At 34.5% G+C, this 18,501-nt stretch overlaps 1 protein-coding gene across 1 annotated transcript in view; it reads right to left on the bottom strand.

Annotated features, from left to right (window-relative positions):
- The window catches only part of BAZ2B (bromodomain adjacent to zinc finger domain 2B), a 186,122-nt gene extending 168,322 nt beyond the window's left edge, over nt 1-17,800 (bottom strand). The window contains 1 exon segment of the mRNA XM_019457313.2: nt 17,689-17,800. The gene's annotated coding sequence lies outside the window, so the exon portion shown is untranslated.
- Between the last annotated feature and the right edge of the window lie 701 nt (nt 17,801-18,501).

The following is an 18,501-nucleotide window of genomic DNA, read 5'->3' as shown; positions in this document are numbered from 1 at the left end:
AACTGAGCCACTCAGGCACCCCTGAACCCTAAAATTTTAAGTCACTTCTATGATACTGAATTCTTTAGTCCCAGTTACAGAAAAATTTCAAAACTGTGACTCATTTATTGGAAGGTCATGAAATCAACATGTCAATGTCATAAAAAACAAGATATCCTTTTTTGATTTCCTTGGTTTCCCAGTAATGTATATTTTTTATGGGGAAGCACAGAAGGATTTTATAATCCCTAACCCGGGATGCCTGGGTGGCTCAGTCCGTTAAGCATATGACTCTTGGTTTTGGCTCATGGTTTGTGGGTTCGAGCCCTGCATTGGTCTGTGCACTGACAGTATGGAGCCTTCTTGGTATTCTCTTTCTGTCCCTTTCTCTCTGCCCCTCCCCTGTTCCCTTTCTCTCTCATTCTCAAACATAATTAAATAAAAACTAAAAAAAAAAAAATACGAACAACCCTCTGAGGTAGGCACTATTATTAAAAAAAAAAAAAAAAAAACAAACAAAAACAAAACAAACAAAAAAAAAACCTAACCATACTACCTGCTATACTGGAATGATTACTACTACTACTACTAGGACTACTACTCTTACACACACACGTGTGCACACACACACATACACATGATTGTGTATACTGCTACACTAGCAGAATCCATGCTTTTTGCACACAGTCCACTAAAGTAAGAGCAGTTGTACAAAATTCTTAGAATTCCTCTAGAACTCAGGGACCTGTACTCCTAACTTTCCAATCTATGACAAAGAAATAGGGGACATTATATTAGTTGGGCACCTGGGATGGCACGTAAATGTTAGATTCTTAATTTTGAATATTCAGCTAATTAAAGATAGATCAAACTTCTTTCACTCAGACGCTATAAGGACACCAATTATACAAAGTTTAACCATGTATGAAAACATAATATGTTCAACCTTTCAGAAGACATTTATTAAACCATGAAGCATGCTAGGTGTTTGGGATATAATGAATAAGTCAAGTAGGTTAAGTAGTCTATCTCAAGGGTTCATAGTTTAGTAGACTGGAGCAATGGTGAAAACTTGATCAAAACTGAGTTAAACAGATTTTTCCTTGCTAAGGAAGTTGAGCTAAGTGACAGTCATGGTGATACCAGGTATTGGAAAATAGTATTCATTTAGGAAATTGAGTGGCCTTTTGGGGAGACGTATATGTAAATGAGCAAAAACAAAGTAGAAAATAAGTTTTATATACATTGGAAAGATATTACATTCATTCTTTACTTTGTTAATGATTAGGGATATCTATATTAAAAGTTACACATTTTCTCCTAGTCAAATATATAAAAACATCTAGTATGAAAAACTAAAATGCGTCTGAAAACAAATTCCCATCTTAGAATGTAAGGACAGATTTATATTGTTTTATAATACATAAGACATTACATAATTTTAATTATTCTTTAATGATTACATTTGTGATATAGATAAGTTACAGTCTTTGCCTTACAGAAGTTCATCATCTAATAATTTTCATTTTTTAATTTTCTCTCAATTTTTTTCATTTCATCCTGTTCTTGCCACAACTTAACGCAAATCTGAATAGCTACAAATTTTTTTAATTTTTTTTTTTTTTAAGAGAGCGTGTGCATACACATGTGCAAGCAAGGACAGGGCAGAGGGAGAAAGAGAGAGAATCTTAAGCAGGCTCCATTCCCAGTGCAGAGCCCAACTACTCAGAGCTGGATCCTACCACTGTGAGACCATGACCTGAGCCCAAATCAAGAGTTGAGATACTTAAATGACTAAGCCACCCAGGCACCCCCGTAAATTACTACAAAGTTTAAAGAATTTTTTGTAGTAAACAGAAATGTATATGTTCACTTTACTAAATTCAGAAAGTATTTTAAAAATACAGGAGAAAATTTTTTTTAAAAATCCACCTCCTCACATATAATGTCTAAGTCTTAAACCTGTGTTGGGCAATAAGGTGCGTCTTGTTGTTGTTCTCTCTTAACCCTGAAATAACTGAAGATTTCTATCCAATCTTTCCTCATCTTTAGGACCAGAAACGAGGAAGAGTCAGAAAGAAGAGCTAGGGGCTGGGAGGGGTAAGGAGGTTGAAAGGAGACTAGGAATTTGAAGAGATGCGACATCACTGGTAGACTAGGCTACCAGGAAGAAAAAAAAAGATCTTTGCCTTGAAGTAATTTTTAAATGATGACAGTTTTCATGAAAGTAACATTCTAGCCTTCACTCCCATCCAGGAAGTAGGAAGGTCCATGCCGCATTGTGCTTTTCTCATGCTTCTCCCATATAAAAACATTTAATTCACCAAATAAGACTTCTTGCTACTGATATAATCCTTAACCCTCAACAGTGGGCCTCATGACCCCACTCCCATGGTCAAAGCTGTCTGAACCAGAAATGACCTGGAGGAGACAATGGCTAGCCAGAAATCTATGACATGTGTTAGCTGCCTCTAAAAGATTCTACAATGTAATCAGATTATCTTTGATATAGACATTTTAACTAATAAAAACAGAAGTTGTTGCTGAGTGGGAAATCATGAAGCCCTAAGAACATACAAACTAAAGAAAAGTTGGTTGGAAAAAATGTTGGGAGAGCAGGTATACAGAGAAGCGAAGTGGTACTGTGAGAGAGAAAATGAAATTATTACCAATCTCAGGTTCTTTTCTTTAGACCTGCCTTTTTGTTTTTCTTGTATTCCCTATGACTTCTCTCTCGCCTTCTAAATTTTTTTTAATGTTTATTTATTTTTGAGAGAGAGAGAGACAAACAGACAGACAGACTGTGAGCTGGGGAGGGGCAGACAGAGAAGGAGGCACAGAATCTGAAGCAGGCTCCAGGTTCTGAGCTGTCAGCACAGAGCCCAACACGGGGCTTGAACTCATGAACGTGAGATCATGACCTGAGCAAAGGCAGATGCTTAACCAACTGAACCACCCAGATGCTCCTGTCTTGCCTTCTAAATACCCATCCTTCTAATGAGTTTTAGTGGGTTATTGTTACAACCAAAAGACACTGGTAGAAAACCTCCTAACAAATGTCACGTTTAGTCTTGTCTTTTCTCATCCTTGTTCATCCTACTTATACCACTGAGACATATGCTGTTTTTCCTTTCCAACAATCCAAATGCTTGTGCTCTTTCAAATATAGGCCCAAGAGTCACTTTATCCATAAAGCTGTCTCTGACTAACCCTAGATCACAACTTCCCATCTTTGAAGTACAGAGCACTTTAGCTTCTACCCAGGAAGCTGCTAATTATATTGACTTGTTACTGCTCTGTATTTATGTTATAAATTCACTGTATTATTCAAAACATAGCCATTATGTCTGTTGAGTCTTAGTTTCTGAATCAGTAAAATGGGATTAATTACACCTACTTCAAAGACTTATTGTAAAGAGAGTGCCTAGCACACTTCCTGCTAGGTCTTTTGTTCTTCTGTGTTTGGCCAAAATTCAGAAGAAAATATCTTTATTTTCTTCAAACTAAATATACAAGAGTGGGGGAAAAGTTGATTAAAACTTAATACTATTTCTTTCATAAATTAAATGTGAACAAAACTATGTGAAAACCGTCAAGAGCATTTTCACTTCTAAGCACATTTCTTTCACAGGTAAACCTGAATAGATGTTGAAATATATTGGGTATCCCCTGTCTACATGCCCCTCAAACAGTGTTATTATTACTTTACCTATGGATAATAGTATAATTTAAAGTTTTGGGTTTTGGTGACAATAACATTTTCAGTTTAGTTTTTTGTTATTGTTGTTTATTTATTTTGAGAGAGAGAGAGAGAAAGCATGGGAGGAGCAGAGGGAGAGCGAGAGAACGCCAAGAATTGTGACACTGCAGAGCCTGATGCAGAGCTCGAAGCATAGACCGCGAGATCATGACCTCAGCCAAAATCAAAAGTCAGAGGGTTAATCAACTGAGCCATCCAGACGCCTCTAGTTTTTAGATAACCAAATAGTAAAACTGCTTTTTCCTAAGAATACCTAAGGATTTCCCAAGAATGTTATAACTTTCATTATTCAAAAAAATTAATTTGCTCAGACTATAACTCCCTTTTCTCAGTAATTGAGGGATCAAATTTTTCTTTTATGACACAGATAATGTCAAGAGATTCATAAGTAGTTACAATAATTCCCTTCACCATTTTCTTAACTACAAAATTCAGTCAAATTATGTACTAATATCTTCTCAAATAGGTATCTTCCCTTTTCCTCTTAATTTTTTTATTATTTTCAGTATTGCATATAATTCTTACATTTCTTACTGTACCAACAGGTCAAAATATTAATTAATACTCCAAGTTTGTATTTGAAGAATCAAGACCCTTCAAAATACTGCTCAGAGAGAATTTAACTGCCTACCTTCATAATAAAAGGCCTTAAGTATACATCTCAAACATGTCTCAACATGACCTGTGCTAAATACATGAAAATATTACTTAACAGTTAAATATAGTGATATAATGAATGTAACTATGAGACTTTTTTCTGCAGAGTTAAAGTGTCAACTCAATAATAAAATCACTCTAAAAGTGAGCATTGAAATGATAAAATTAAGTATTCTTTTGAAATAGCTCACTGATTACTAAAATAAATGCAATCTAATGATAGAACCATATATAGTTATTTGGACTACAAAACTGTGCTTTAAATGGTTATCTAAATATTCCACTTCAAATGTTCAAAAGTTAAGAACACTTGGGTTCTCAAAAGGCTAACATAGAGTTACCATATGACCCAGCAACTCTTTTCCTAAGTATATACCCAAGAGAAATGAAAACATATGTCCACATAAAAACTTGTGTATGAATGTGGAAATAATCCAAGTGACTATCAACTGATAAACAGATAAATAAAATGCAGTAGACCCACACAATGAAATATTATTCAGCAATAAAAAGGAATGAAATATTGATACATGCTACAACATGGAAGAACCTTGAAAACATGCAAAGTGAAAGAAGCCAGTCACAAATGACCACATAATGCATGATTCCATTAATACGAAATGTCTGGAAAAGGTAAATATGTAGAGACAGAATGTAGATTAGTAGTTGCCTTGGGCTGTGGGAAGGTTAGAGGAGAATGAGGAATTACTGTTAACGAGTACTGAGTTTCTTTTTGGGATGATAAAAATGTTTTAGTTGATTGTGATAATGGTTGCACAACTCTGAATACACTAAAAGCTGAACTGTATACTTTAGATAGATGAATTGTATGGTATGTGAATTATATGTCCATAAAGCTGGTTATTAAAAAAAAGAGACTATTTGGGTCTCATGTTGATAAGATGCTATTTGACATAATGCATTCTCTACTGAAATTTTAAAGTTAGTATTTTCAATTTCAGTCTCTATATCTAAGACTGAATGTAGAATTGTCCCTAGAATGACCTTTCATGTATCAAATTCTCTCAGGAGCTCACCATTTAGTCAATTTCTCATCTCTCTGTGTGTGTGTGTGTGTGTGTGTGTGTGTGTGTGTGTGTGTATGCATGTGTATGTGTACATATATATAAACTTGCTAACTCTATATTAACTCAGTTTAGAAACTGAACAGGTTTATCCAACATTATTAAGTTTCTAAGTACTTACCAGACTTGTTGTACAACTTCATTCCAATGGTCATGTGACTAGCTAGATTTTTATAATAGAGGGATTTAATAAAGAAAAATAAGCCTGAGATTCTAAACCACATAAACTTTTCACTCTCTTCTGCTGATCCTGCTTCCTAAATACCTTCTTTCTATTCCTACTATCATTTTAGTACAATCCTAAATCAGTTCTTACTGAAAATACTGTTATAGCCTTCTTTAAGAGATCTGTTTCTCTCTTCCCCAATCCTTCTCTACACAGCCACAGTAATCTTACCAAAAAAATAGTAATCATTTTAATACAAAAACCTGATCCTACTACTCCCCTACTTAAAACTCTTTCAGTATCTCTGAATCATATGTATGGTAAAATCCCAGGTCCTCTGTTTGGCACAAGAAGCTCTTCTTAATGAGGCTTCTGACTTCCTCTCTGGTCTCACTCTCCTCTCATACACTCAGCGGCCAAACATCTTGCCATTCCCAAATATGCCCACGTCTCCCCTGCATCCATGCCATGTATCTGGTATATGACGTTCACTGTTCCTCACATGTCCTTCCTTTATCCCTGCCAAACTCCTATACATATTCTAGGTCTCATCTCATTAATTACTTAGTCTGGGAAGCCAGTCTGATTCACTGAAGAAGTCACAGGTACTCCTTTCTTGTTGCTCTTATATACTTACTAATTAAAGTACTTATAACACTGTACTGTGCAACAATTTTGTTTTGATATCTTATTTCCTACTAAATGGTGAGATCCTTGTGAAAGCATGGACTATTGTTTATCATCTTTAAACCCTTATAATCTAGAATATAAGATCTTAATAAAAGGCTTTGAATCAAAGTGCATGATAATCATTAAAATTTATATGTAACTTGGTAATTTGGAAAAGCCAAGCCAAACCAAACAAAAAACCATTGCACACATATTCTCATTTTACCCTAAGAACAAATCTTGAAGTAGGTAGTTTTGGTATTATTTTAATTTTATAGATGAGGAATTCCACTTTAATATTTACCACCAATTGTCAGTTTAAAAGAATGAAAAAGAAACTTAAGATATAGAAAAAACCCTCTATTTCCTATAAAAATTTTAACGAAGAAATAACTTTAAAATAAGCCTTCATAAACACACTTGTCAATAACTAAACAAGCTACTTATCAATTTTCAATTTCTGAAGTGGAAAAATGCTAGCCAGCATGGCCTACACATTTCCTTTCATCTATCACTCCAAACTCATAGCATTCAAGGTGGTTGGTAATAAGGGCAGGTGTGAGAACTCTGTCATCCTCTTGTCATAACAAGGACAGAGCAATCTGAACCAAAGATCTGTACTTTCCAGGAGTCTTCTGCCTCTTCCCAAAGAACTCTTATAAGGGCTACTATAAGTAGATTGTCGAAACCAAGGTTTACATATGCAGTAGGTATACTGAGAGCCAGAAGGGAAAACACGACTGCTATACCTCCAAAAAAGTTTCTATGAGGACATGTGACTACCTGAGTAAAGCCCTCCCCCAAGCCAGAAATCCCTTACCAGGTAACCCCTACAATGATCTATCACTATTTGAGGCTCCACCTCACCCCTGCACAGAGGAAGGCAGCATGATGAAAGCAGAACTGGACCTAAAAATGGACCCACCATCCCAACTCTGCATTCTCAGAGTTGTAATATGCCACATTGGATACCGGATGTCCACAAGGTTCGCCTTCAATATCATGTCTAAGGAATGATTAATAAACAGATTACAACAAACCGATCCTACTTAAATAAAGACTTAGAACAGCTTTCAGAGAGTAATGATGTACATTTCTATTAGCTATTATTAGATGAAGAAAATACCTTGGTAATTCTGAAGTATGGTAATTCATATACCATATGTATGGTATATGTATTATATATATTGTAGTCTTACAAAAAAACTACAGAAAATATTATGAAGAAAATCATCAGGAAGAAAAAATACATTTACAATGTTGTACTGTATTTATTGAAAAAAAAAATCCATGTGAAAATGGACCCACACAGTTCAAACCTGTGTCGTTCAAGGGTCAACTGTATATTTCAAAGATTAACCTATTTTCAGATATATAGTTTACAAGTATTTTCTCCCATTCCATACATTGCTTTTCCACTCTGTTGACTATTTCCTTTGCTGTGCAGAAAATTCATAGTTTGATGTAGTCTCATTTATTTTTGTTTTTGTTGCCTATGCTTTTGATGTCATATCCATGATAATCATTGCTGAAACCAATGTCACGAAGCTTTCCCACTCAGTTTTATTTAGGGAGTTTCACACCTTCACATCTTACATTGAGGTCTTTAATCTATTTTGAGTTGATTTTTGTGTGTAGTATACTTCATGTATGTTGTCCAATTTCATTCTTTTGCATGTCGATATGCAGTTTTTCCATTACCACTTATTGAACAGACTAGTTTTTCCTTACTGTGTATTCTTGGCACTCTTTTCAAAGATTACTTGACTATATATGCATAGATTTATCTCTGGGCTCTCTATTTTATTTCATTGGTCTATATGTCTGTCAATCCAGTACTATACTGTTTTGATTACTGTGTCTTTAATATATTTCAAAATCAGGAAGTGCGAAGCCTCCATCTTTGTTTTTCTAATATATTTCAAAATCAGGAAGTGCGAAGCCTCCATCTTTGTTTTTCTTTCTACAGATTGATTTAGCTATCTGTGATCTTTTACGGTTCCACACTAATTTTAGAATTGTTTTTTGTATTTCTGTAAAAAGTGCTGTTGAGATTTTGATAGCGATTGTACTGAATCTGTGGACCACTTTGAATACTATGGAAAGTTTAACAATATTGCCTTCTAATCCTCCTCTTTAAATTTTCTGTTTCACTTAGTTTTTGATCGTTTTAAATTCTTTACTTTCTTAGCATTTTGACAATGCCACAATAAGAACATTTAAAATATTTTATCTAATTATTTAATTTTCACTAGCTTATTCAAAGTATTTAAGTCTACCACAATTCTGTGTTCACTTAAGTACTGTCTTTTTGGTTTTAACCAAATGGAAACTTTTTCTCCGAAAAGCTATCTCTAAGTTTAACCTTTATTGATGACTTAGAGACTCTATAATCTCATTCTCAGTTCCTATTTAATTGTGGAAAGACTCTAGGCTCAAAACACTACTAAGGCAACTTTCCTCAGAGGTTTGAACAAAGGAAAAAAGAAGATTCTGTGAGTTCTCCTGTGTCACTTTTCTCAAAATTGCTGGCTATTTCAAATTCCCTATTCACCAAATAGTCTCACGTACACCCTTTGATAAGAAATTTAAAGGAAACTTCTGATTGCTCTTCCTTTTATTTCCAGAAATTACTTCTCTAATGTCCTAAACAATATTATTAGGGTGACCAATTATATCTGTTATTACTATTACCATATTGAATACACAAGTAATTCATTATTGTTTATGTGCTTATTATATTATACATACTTCCTAGGGAAGTTTGCAATTAGGTCAAAAAGTTTCCCTATTCCAATACCCCTTCCCATTTCCTCAGTTATATGACCTTATCAAGCCAGTGAAATAAGTCTGTCTTTTGGCTTTAGTGGCTCCTCACTGATCTAAAAAAGGTAAACACTGTTCTACTAACTCACACTGAATTCTAGAATTTATACTTTCACAAGTCATCTCAAAAACCAGTCGTCTCTCTCAATACTTAAAGGCATAAAATGTTAATATAACTGAAATAAATAAATATAAAATGACTAAAAAGAATGTATTGGGAGTATTTTCCAGTTAGATATAATTAAGTGGGATTTTACTTTATAATGTGAAAAGGCAACTAAAAAATATCTTAGCCTTGGGCAGAATTACACTGAAGTTACATTACCAGTAGGCTTAATTATTAAAATTCACTTTAAGAGGTGGCTTTTTACACGTACACATTTCTTTTCTTCTCCTTTTAAGAAAAGCATATGTTATGTGCTGAAGCCAGTATTCAGTCTAATCTTTTACATACTCTATAGCATAATAAAAGGTTATTTTTAATGTTTATTTATTTTTGAGAGAGAGAGAGCATGAGCAGGGAGCGGTAGAGAGAGGGAGACAGAGAGTCTGAAGTAGGCTCCGTGCTGTCAGTGGAAAGCCCAATGTGGGGCTTGAACCCACAAACCGTGAGATCATGACCTGGGCTGAAGTCAGAGGCTCAACCAACTGAGCCACCCAGATGCCCCTCTATATATAGTATGATAGAATAAAAATTAATGCTTGATGCAGTCACTGCAGACAACAGATTCCTCAAAAAGCTAAACATCAAATTACCACATGACCTAGCAATTTCATTCCAAGGTACATATATACCCTGAAAATAACTGAAAGCAGAGTACTGAACAGATATTTGTACATTTAAACATCCATCAAAAGATGAATGGATAAATGTGATATATACATAAATATATACATACATATGTATGTCATATATGTGATAGATAGATAGATAGATAATGGGATATTACTGAGCCCTAAAGAGTAATGAGGCTCTGATACATGATATAACATAGATGAATCTTGGCACATTATACTAAGTGAAAGAAACCTGACACAAAAGGACAGATATTACATGACTTGACTTACAGGAAACATCTAGAATAGACAAATTGATGGGGACAGAAAGTAGATTCAAGATTATCAGGGGTTGGGGAAAGGGGGAAATGGAGAATTAATTAGTGCTTAATGGTTACAGAGTTTCCATTTGGGTAATGAAAAAGTTTTGAAAATAAAGCAGTGACTGTCAGACAACATTGTAAATGTAATTAATGCCAATGAATTGTACACTTAAAAATGTTTAAAATGGCAACTTTTATGTTATATATTTTTCCACAACTTAAAAAACTTAGTACTACTGAATATCCCAAATCATTGGATTATACACCCTAAATGGATAAACTGTAAATTGCAGTATGTGAAATATCTCAGGAAATATGTTATAAAATTAATGTTTGAAGTCTTTCTTCAATGCTTGAAGTTCAGGTCCCTTTTCCTTTTTCCAGACTTCCTTGGTCATTTTAGTGACCTTTGTCTTGTTCTCAAATCACATTTCACTTGTTTATATTACTTACTTAGCAATTAATCCTATCCTCTTTTTGGCATCACTAGTGTTTTAAAATTACTGTTATACATTTAAGATTTGATTATGCTTTGTTTATAGAACAAGATTAGATGCTCATATTATCAAATTAAGACCAATATTTCATATCTGTTTGTGCTTTGTTTACCAAACAAGATTAGTAGTAGCTCAAATTGTCAAATTAGGACCCAGTAGTTCTCTGCCATCTTCTAATCTTCAAAAAAATAATACTACATTTGCACAAATATAGAGAGTAAAAATTTCAGTTACAAATGTTAAGAGAAAGCAGTCTCAGAAAAATATGATTGGAATACTCATTTGCTGGGCACTCCACAATTAATCAAGGATGTAATAGATTTAGTTCAGTAGTAATTATTTATTTTAATGTTTTATTTATTTTTGAGAGAGAAAGAGAGAGAGACAGAGTAAGAGCGGGAGGGGCAGAGAGAGGGGGAGACACAGAATCTGAAGTAGGCTCCAGGCTCTGAGGTGTCAACACAGAGCCCAATGCAGGCCTCAAACCCATGAAACCTAAGATTATGACTGAGGCAGAAGTCAGACGCTGAACTGACTGAGCCACACAGGCGCCCCTAGTTCAGTACAATTATTAAAAATAGGCAATAGGATACTTTCACCAGAAAATTTTCTGACTGACCATTTTTCTTTTTCCCCAAAGACACTATACAAATAAGAAATAAAACAAAATAGGTGAGGAATATACAAACATTTAACATATACGCTAATATTTTTTTATGCCTAAGTAGATGTGTTTAGGATATATACTTCTAATCCTGAAAAGAATTAACTAAAACATGAAATTATACAGATAATTAAGTTACAACAGCCAACCAAAATTTTTGTTTACTGAAAAAGCTCATTTAATGATTACAGCAGTCTTGGGGCACCTGGGTGGCTGAGTCAGTTAAGTGGCCGACTTCAGCTCAGGTCATGATCTCATGGTTTGTGATTTTGAGCCCCATGTCGGGCTCTGCACTGACAGCTTAGAGCCTGGAGCCTGCTTCAGATTCTGTGTCTCCCTCTCTCTTTCCCTCCCCCACTCGTGCTGTCTGTCTCTCTCTCTCTCTCTCTCTCTCTCTCTCTCTCTCTCTGCCTCTCAAAAAATAAATAAATGAGAAAAAAATTAAAAAACAATTATAGCAGTCTTAAATTATACATAAGTATTTTGGGGTATTAAATGAAAAAGAAGGTAGACTTTAGAAAAAGAAATAGGAAGGATAAATATCTTTTTTTTTCTTGTTCCTTTGAAAAATAGCATAAAAATTTGGGAAATATATAAAACAGTGCACTTGGAATAAAGTCATATAGTTATAGAACAGAAATATAAAGACTAGGTAAATTTCCTACATATGTCTTTAGTATATGCTTAAAATAACCTGTTAGGCATACAGACTATTTTAATCCACAGTGGAGTTTTTAATTGGTACTTTTAAAAATGTGCAAAATGCTTTTGTTAAAATATTTCTTTTCTACAGAATGTCTGAATGACCTTCTCTTAAGTGTGCTTTTAAAAACATATCATAAATTCTATAAATTATATTTTGATCTAAAGGCAAATGTTTAAGCTTTTAAAGTATAGCATCAGTACCTCAAAAGTAAATCTGTTCCAATGAACAAGTATGCTTCTATTCTTTACTGAAGTAGAATGACTTATATTCACTTTTACAGTGAAAATATCCACTGACATCTCAGAGAATATTGCTTTTCCAGTCAGAAACACAGCTATTTATCAAATCACTTCCCCATAAAACAGCCAATAAAGGGAAGGAAACAAAAATAGGTTTCCATCAGATAAAATACATGAGTTAAACTCATTCTATATTAATTAAAAAGTCCTCATGCCCTTAATCTCTGAGGTTTTATAATTTACACATGACTCCAACAAACTTGGATTGTGATTTCAAGGTCACAGCATATTAGAAAGAGGGATAAAGATGATAATGATAGCAACTGTAATTTTTCTAAGCGTGTATTAAGCACTACGCAGGGGGACAGGGCTGAGGGTGGAGGGACTGTCAGTAGTAGGTAATTGTATGAAAGTCGTGCAGAAATTAAAAAGAAAAACAAAACAAAACAAAACCCCCCAAAACAGCATCAACAAATGGCTTTAACTCTATGATGGAGAATCCATAAGCCTTATGTCCCAAGGGTATCCCTATGTTCCAATACAGGGTAACAAAAAAAGACAACTCCATGAAACCTTAAACAAATGTTTGAAGTTTAATATATCAGACTTTTTTAAAATGAGCATAGGCAATAGAATCTAAAGATTTAGATTTGAACCCAGACCCATCACTTAATATATCAACGACCTCAGGCAATTAGAATCTCCCTCAGACTCAGTTTCTCCGAGTGTAAAGTGGGATAATATTTATTTTATGGCACTATACTGGGAATTAACATATGTAATAGCACCCAGTACAACTGATTAATATAGTAGCCACTGAAATACTCTGAAAATTTAACTATCCAGAATAAATTGTTCTTTGAAATAAACAATTTTATTGCTTTCCAAAATATTATAACTTTTTAAATTTTTTTAATGTTTATTTTTGGGAGGGAGAGAGAGAGAGCATGCGCGCGATAGTGAGGGAGGGGCAGAGAGAAAGGGAGATACAGAATCCAAAGCAGGTTCCAGGCTCTGAGCTGACAGCACAGAGCCCGATGCGGGGCTCGAACTCCTGAATTGGGAGATAGTGACCTGAGCCAAAGTCAGACACTTAACCAAAGTCAGACACTTAACTGACTGAGCCACCCAGGCGTCCCAAACATTATAACTTTTTAGATGTTACTCTGGAGTTTGTAAATACATAAAGTAGAAAATGCCAAGATTCATTTAAGTGTATGAAGAATGCTCTCAAATCTCATCATAATGCACCTCTTTGACCAGGTAAGTCCAATTCATTCTTTAGCCTCAGTTTAGATAGTATCTCTTCTGGAAAGCCTTCCCACAATCTCTACTTGCATATCTTCCAGACACTTAAAAATCGATCACATCCCAAACCGAAGTCCTGAATGCCCATCTCTATCCCAGACTTGTTCCATCTGAATCCCTTCCCCATCTCACAGCCAATGGCAACACCATCCTTCTAAGTTGCTCAGCCAAAAACCTGAGAGTCATTTGTCTTCTTTTTCTCATATCCCACACCCAATCCATTGAAAGACCTTTTTGCTTGTACCTTAACAACATCCAGAATTTGCTACCAACTTCAGTCAGATTATTCTATTAGCCTTCTAACTAGTGGCCAATGCCACTAGTCTCAAAACAGCAACTGGAGTGATCTTTTAAAAATATAAGACAGATTTACTGATAGCCCTGCAATGGCTCCTCAAAGTCGTTGTAGTGTTCTGTAAAGTCCTATATGAAATGACCCTTCTACCCATTACCTGTGTCAATAGCTCCTCTACTCTCCTTCCCCCCTCACTCTGCTCTAATCACAATGGTCTCTGTTCATTACTCTGAACAATTGACATATATTCCTGCCTCAAGCTTTCTACCTGGAAGGCTCTTCCTAAAGATTTCCACATAGCTAACCAATTCCTTGGTTTTTGGTTAAATATCACCTTCTCTGTAAATCCCTCTTCAGCCTCTGCTACCCATCACCACCAAAGCCTTATTCTGCTCTACTTTTTCTATCTTCCATAACACTTGTCACCTTTAAACATGCTATACACTTTATTTATCATGCTTATTGTTTCTATCTACCCCACTGTATGTTCCACAAGAGCAGAGAGCTTTGAAAGTTTTATTTACTGATATATCCCATGTACCTAGAACAGCACACCAAATGCAAATTAAATATGTGAATAAAGGAATACATTAGAGGGATGCCTGGATGGCTCAGTCGGTTAAGCATCCAACTTCAGCTCAGGTCATGATCTCACAGTTTGTCAGTTTGAGACCCGCAGCAAGATCCTCTGTATCCCTCGCTCTCTGCCCCTCCCCCCACTCTCGCACACTCTCTCTCAAAAATAAACAAATATTAAGAAAAAAAAAAGAGGGGCGCCTGGGTGGCTCAGTTGGTTAAGTGTCCGACTTCGGCTCGGGTCATGATCTCTCAGTCCATGGGTTCAAGCCCCGCGTCGGGCTCTGTGCTGACAGCTCGGAGCCCGGAGCCTGTTTCAGATTCTGTGTCTCCCTCTCTCTCTGAGCCTCCCCCCATTCAAGCTCTGTCTCTCTCTGTCTCAAAAAATAAATAAACGTTAAAAAAATTTTAAAAAAAGAGAAAAAAAAAAGAATACATTAGATACTTCTTGTGCTGCCTGCATCCTGCACTGACTAGTATTATAGGTTATCACATTGTACTGTAATATGTAATAGCCTGTTAATTTTCTGCCGCTTCAACTAAACTGTTTCTTGAAACAAAGAATTTTATTTTGTTTTCCATTATTGTTGCTAGTACTTCCTTATAGTGCCTGACACTTAGTAAGTACTCTGCATTATTTAATAAACTGATGGGAAAAAAAACCTATCTAAATCAAGGTGTAAGCACCTTATTATCTCCAAAATATAAACACAATGCTTAAAGGCATGACACCGAAGACTGAGTTCTGGATTCTGGATTCTGTTACTGTTTTTGGTCTGAATCTGGCCCTTACTGGCTAAGGAACACTGTTGAAATTATTTAAATTCCCTACCACTATTTCCTTATCAGTACAAATAGGAGTAATGATGGTATCTAAACCTCAAGTGATTATCATGAATATAAAATACAGGTAATAGTGAAGGAGTTCAGAACATGCAACACTAGCATATTGACTATTTTGAGTTAAAGGCACTTGAAAAACAGTAAATATAAGGAAAGCAGATGACCTTCTTTTTCTTAAAAGCAAAAACTGAAATTCTTGTATTAAAGATGTCCTCCCTATACCAGAAGGAAAGTAACACTCTTATCATCAAGGACAAAAAGTTGAGACTAAATTAATCCTACACAAACAGACTTTGTTAAAAATAATTATTCTCTCCCTTTGGCCTCTGCACATAGGTTAGTCACTTTTCCACAATTGCCTCTCTTTGTGCAACTTAATATAAAACAAGTAGGTTTTGCCATTTCTTTGGGTCATCATTTCTTATGCAGTCTCCCATGTCACACAAAACTTTTATTAAATACATGTGTATGCTTTTGTCCTGTTGATCTATTTTGAGTCCATTTAATTTTCAGGCCCAGACAAAAAGAACTCTAAAAGAGTAAAGGTAAATGTTTCTATCTCCTACAACAGAATTAGCTCAGTGATTGGTACATATTAAGCAGTCAATAATTGAAATCTATTACTTGTTATCACAAATTAAATAGAGGAACTATTATAAGTCCTATTTCAATAACTTGACTAAGCTAAAATATTCACTAAATATAATCTTTAGAATCTCCTAGAAATCACCAATAATATATATTAAAAATTATTGAGTTACCTAAAATAATTTTGAAAACGCATTTTGGAAAAGAAAATACATTAACTCAACAAAGTAGAATTATATTTATATTATCCCAGAATATTTTTAAGTATTTCTAGATGTTAGGTTCTAAACTATATTCAATAATTGCCTTTAATGTTTAATAATTTCATAATGTTTTCTTTTAAATGGCCAGGATACCTACTACTAGAGTTTAAAAATAAAACAACTTGGGGTGCCTGGTTGACTCAGTCAGTTAAGTCAGCTCAGGTCATGATCTCATGGTTCATGGGTTCGAGTCCTGCATTGGGCTCTGTGCTGACAGTTCGGAGCCTGGAGCCTGCTTCTAATTCCGTGTCTCCCTCTCTCTCTGTTCCTCCCCTGCTCATGCTCTGTCTCTGTCTCTCTCTCTTGAAAATAAATTAACATTAAAAAAATTTTTTTCTAATCAAATATCTTACTATTTAGATAAACTATGCTTATAGGCCTTTAATATATATGCACATTCTTCCTTCTACTCTGAATAATCTCATTTCCAGATATGAGACTTTTGAGAAAAAGATTTAAGTACATTTGTGACTCTTTACTAAATCACCTCCAAGGTTTTCACTTGTCATTTTAGTCATGTATCCAACAATAAATATAATCTTTTGGTAATGTTGTATTAAGAACTGAGCAAAACTAACAATTCAGTCCAAATTAAAAGACCAATTTTATGGTGTTTATTTTAAACCTTATTTTCTCTTATTTTATAATAAAAATGTTTCTGTTGTTTTATAATAGAAATAATTTTCCTATTATTTCCCTGCCTACTGTGACTCCTAAATGTTTTCCTACTCTATCTCCAGAGTCAGTTCTCCATTTTACAAAATACTTGTGAAAACTAATTTTCTTTATAGTTTGTACTGACACAAAGAAATAAACAAACATACACATTTTACTAAACACTCATATGGGCAGTAGACAAGAAAACTGAGGTAAGCAGTTTAGATGATTGTCCCAAGAACACAGATGGAGTGACTGCCAGCTTTAGGATTAAAACTAAGAAGCTCATTATTCCCTTCTTATATTGCGAGTACTTAATATTGTTTTTACATCACAAGGATCTCTTAACTAATCTAAAAACAATAATTTAATAATTAAAACAATTATCAACAATAATTATGACAAATGTAAACAGATTTATGAAATCTAGTAAACAAAAGTAAAATTAATTTATCCAAATATTCCCTGAAAAAACCTGATTTACCACATAAGTTGTTTTTAAATTTTTCCTTAGAAAGCCAAGAAAGTGGCAGTCGAATATAATTTATCATTTCAATGTCTTTTTAAAAAACCAATTTCTTGAACCAAAATCTACAATGAGTATATGAGACCACACAGAAATACTCTTCATTTAAAAAACAATTCTCCAAACTTAAAACACTAGTTTCAACTCTAATTGTAAACTTAAACTTCAGGATATATTTATAACACATATATCTATGAAAAGACAATGCTAAAAAGTAAAGAAAACACCAAATACTACTGCATTTACAAGAGAAAAAGACATACAGTATAACATTAACAGCTTACTGTGGAGAGTGGGTTTAATCAGGAAGTAGCCATTATCCTTTCGATTCAGAGCAGTGACAGCACTCCAAAACAACAAGCCGTGGTATTTTTCAGTTAAAAGGAATGAAAGAATACCTACTATTGTGTCCTAGCTTTGCTGACCCCAAAGGTCACCACATGTCTTTTAATCAAAAGCTATCATGAAAACATAATCCAAGTAAGCATTTACAATGCTCTATTTGTTGAAACACCTAAATTCTACCTAACACAACCTCTCTCCCTCAGTTACTCACAAAACATGGCTGTCTTATTCAGAGATTAGCAATTATTGTAATGAGATACTGTCGGAGAGGGTCAAATAGTACTTCCTGCAGTTTACACATCTTGATTTCCTGGTAAACAAACTGAAAGGCAGGTGGAGCACTTAGATCACCAGTAAACGTGAATGCTCACGTGACAAAACTAAGCCAGGTAAAGTGGATGTCTCAAGTAATCGCTCTTCTTAATTTTATTAACGTCAAAACAGACAATAAGGAGTTCCTTCTTCCTTTTTCTAAGGAGGGTTTATTCCTGACATGCATAGGCACAGTTTATAATAAGGAATGCTTGAAAATGAATCTGTTTAAGTAGGTTTTGAAAATTACTTCTGGCAAGTAAATTGTAAAAGACAAGGCAATGCTAACAAGGTATATTAAAAAAAAAAAAAACAACTAAGAATAACTGTTCAAAAACCTGCTAAATATAAAGAAAAGTCTTTAAATTTCAACTGCTTCAAGAAAGTAGATAAAAGAAGTTTCTGAGTTATAATTAAATTTTAGTCAAAGCATAAACCTA

This window comes from Panthera pardus, unplaced genomic scaffold, assembly GCF_024362965.1.
Source record: "Panthera pardus isolate Hobbes unplaced genomic scaffold, ASM2436296v1 HiC_scaffold_10, whole genome shotgun sequence".
Lineage (NCBI taxonomy): Eukaryota > Metazoa > Chordata > Mammalia > Carnivora > Felidae > Panthera > Panthera pardus.
The sequence above is the reverse complement of the archived record's forward strand: the minus strand, read 5'-3'. Positions and strand labels throughout refer to the sequence as shown.